Source organism: Cupressus sempervirens, chromosome 9 (assembly GCF_028749045.1).
Source record: "Cupressus sempervirens isolate cs-2001-9-10 chromosome 9, ASM2874904v1, whole genome shotgun sequence".
NCBI lineage: Eukaryota > Viridiplantae > Streptophyta > Pinopsida > Cupressales > Cupressaceae > Cupressus > Cupressus sempervirens.
In genome coordinates, this window is record NC_143126.1 from 774,917,139 (window position 1) to 774,920,689 (window position 3,551).

Genomic DNA, 3,551 nt, shown 5'->3' on the forward strand with positions numbered 1-3,551 from the left:
TATATTGCCAATCCCACTAATGGATGATAAACAAACCTTTCTTTCTGTTCAATTCAATATAATACATTTGATTAAAACTTTGAATACATCATTCACAACGCCCAAATAAATGATGGTAGTGTAACGCCAAATATAAAAGTTGCACGTTGCACGCCCTAGAATTATGAGTTAGTTCAAAAAAACCTAATATGGTTGACAAAGCCGTTTTCACTGTATATAATCTCCAAGACATTAGAATGCAGCTCTCAAGACCGAATCAGTTATTCTAAGGCTGATTAGGCTCTTCCAATTTGAAGATGAAAGGAGAAATCATATTTGATAAGCCAATCAGAGGTATGTTTCTGATTATTTCTCTAGCACTGGTTTTATTGGTGTGTTTCTATGTAACTAAGGGAACTTATTGGCCTCTATCTACAGAAACTGAAGCCACACCTCCATATGTAAGTTTAATTCATATTAACATATCTTTTGTAATAATCTATGATTTGAATCACACTATTTTCTAACTCAGTATTATTTTGGGTTTGTTTTCAGATAGAAGTTGCAAGTGATTCAGATGAGTTGGAGATTGCTTTGGCAAAGGCTTCAATGGAAAACAAGACTCTGATACTCACACCAGTGAATGGGGCATGGATGGACCCAAACAGTTTGATAGATCTTTTTCTTGAGAGTTTTAGGATTGGGGAAGGAACACATGACTTACTTAACCACCTGCTCATTGTGGCCATGGATGCAAAAGCTTTCAACCGCTGCATAGAAATTCATCCTCATTGCTATGAGCTCAGGACTGAAGGAGTTGATTTTACCGAGGAGAAGTCCTTTGGGACAAAGGATTATATAAAGACGACGCAGACTAAAATTCTCTTCTTGAAGACTGTGGTTGAGCGAGGATATAATTTTGTGTTTACTGTACGTTTCCTCATATACCCCACGTTGTAGATGTTTACTGTAACGATCATCAAAAAATTTGACATTGTTATTCTGATCATTGTAGTTTCATTAGATTGACTCTAGGATATTTGCCTCCGTATTTAAAGAAAGTTTACTAGTCTATGTGGTTGTTTTGGTATATTTGGTGTTTAAGTAGAAGTGATCTTTTTAATTAGCTATCGAGTTAAAAGTTTTGATTAGTCTATGAATATTTCAATTAATGTTTTTTATCTTTAATTTTATTCTAGTTTTTTATATACAAAATTTATAACATTGAAAATCATTCAAAGTTCTACTATTTATCTTTGATGTGGTGAAGTGTGTATATTTCACCTTTAAATGTTGAAATTTTTCATAATAATAATAAATTTGATAAATTTTAAAATTTAAATTCTATTTTATCTAATAAATGAACTAGTATAGAAAATAAACTAATAAGAATAGAATTTGAAATAGAATTCCACATAGTCTTTCTCTTATTTATCAAAATAAAACAGTTATTCATTATTCTAATAGATTAAAATTAAATGATATTTTTTTAGCCAAATCTAATTAGACAGTATTGAATAGTAGAAAATTTCACCAAATCTATTTTTTTTAAATACTAAAAATCAAAACAAAAAAAGAAACAAAGCAAAAATCTCAACAAGAAGCTTTGTCCAATACAAGTAATCTCCTAATTTGTCTTTCTACCTTTGTTTGAGACATCTCATGTATTCATCTTCAAATTCGTTGTCTCATACTTTCACGCTCCTATAGTTTATCTGTCTTAAAATATTTTACTAATTTTGTTCGAATATTATTTACAGGATGTAGATATAATGAATTTTACTAATTTTTCTTTACAGATGTAGATATAATGTATTTTACTAATTTTGTTTGAATATTATTTACAGGATGTAGATATCATGTGGTTACGAAATCCATTGGAGAGGTTCTCGGTTGAGGCAGATTTTCAAGTATCTTGTGATTTATATAAACATAATTCACGTAGTATCTCAAATGATCCAAATAAAAATTTTCAATTGTTAAAACGAATGAAAGAACTGCTAAACTCTATGAACTTTGGCATGCATATACTACTATAAATCCTAATAGGCATGATCAAGATGTCTTTAATATGATGAAATATTCCTCAAATTTTACTCAAATTCTCATAGATGTTTTATTCCTTGATACAATTTACTTTAGTGGATTTTGTGAACTGAAGGAAAAATTAGAAGAAGTCTATACTATGCACACCAATTGTTGTGTAGGTTTAAAGAAGAAGATGACTTATTTGAGAGACACTCTCAATGATTGGGTTTTATTCAAATCTTTCAATCTGAATAACACTTTTGAATTAAAAGGAAGGAGAGAGGTGGGTTGGAGAAGTAGAATAGAATGTGGCCCTTTGTAAGTACGTTACTGAATATAAGAAAATGCTAGTATAACTAACTTTTAAAGGTGTTATTAATTGGTTGATAGAAATAAAAATTTGGAATTTAATGGAAATTTATTATTATTATATATTTCTTTATGATTATTATATGTTTATATTCACAATTTTTAAGTTATATGACCTGAATTTAATGTTATGATTTTTTAGAAAGAGGGAGATGTTGTATAAAATTATATTTATAATTATTTAATATTATTATGAGATGTATTTATACTTGAAAGAATTGGATAAACAAAATATCAGTAGAAAAATAAAATTACCAAATAACTATATAGATGTTTTTATGTACAAATTTCAATAGATGAAATATTCAATTTTCATAAGTAACATAATTTTTTTTAAAATAAAAAATAAAATCTTATGTCCTACTTCACATGGTGTATTACATGGTTTATAGTCACTCATATTGAATTTTTTAAGTACATCAAGAGCTTACTTAGTTTGAGAAAGCATGATCCTTCCTTCTTCTTGCCATACTTGCATACCCAAAAAGTAGTGCATTAGTCCTAAATTAGTTATTTGAGTTGATCTTTAGTTTTCTCAATATCATGTGTGTGATCTCCTGTAATAATCAATTCATCCACATACAATACAATGATAACAAATTTATCATCACTATGTTTTACATACATGTCTGGATCAACTTTACTTCTTTTAAATCCAACATCTAGAAAGTACTTATTTATTTTTGAGTACCATGCCCTTGGTGCTTGTTTAAGCCCATAGAGTGATTTTCTTAATCTACACACCAAATTTTCTTCACCATATTTAATAAATCCTGGTGGTTGTTGCATGTAAATTTCTTCCTTTAAATCACCGTGCAAAAAAGCACTTTTTACATCCATTTGAAAAACTTTCCAACCAAGCTTTGCAGCTAAAGCAACTATTGTATGAATGGAGTTCATCTTAGCTACTAGAGCAAAGGTTTCAGTATAGTCTATACCTTCTTCTTGTGAGAAACCTTTAACCACTAACCTTGCTTTATACTTTTCAATAGCTCCATCTGATGTGAACATGGTTCTATAGGTCCACTTGCAACCAACCACATTTTTGCCTTTTGGAAGTGTTGTTAGTTACCATGTTCCATTCTTTATCAAAGAATTGTATTCTTCTTGCATAAATGCCTCCCATTCATCTTTTCCTTTTGCTTCTTTATACGTGCTTGGAGTGTCAACCTGCA

General features: G+C 29.5%; 1 pseudogene; it reads left to right on the forward strand.

Moving 5' to 3' along the window:
- Positions 1-296: 296 nt before the first annotated feature.
- Positions 297-2,329, forward strand: LOC149541012 (uncharacterized protein At4g15970 pseudogene; annotated as a pseudogene).
- Positions 2,330-3,551: the final 1,222 nt, after the last annotated feature.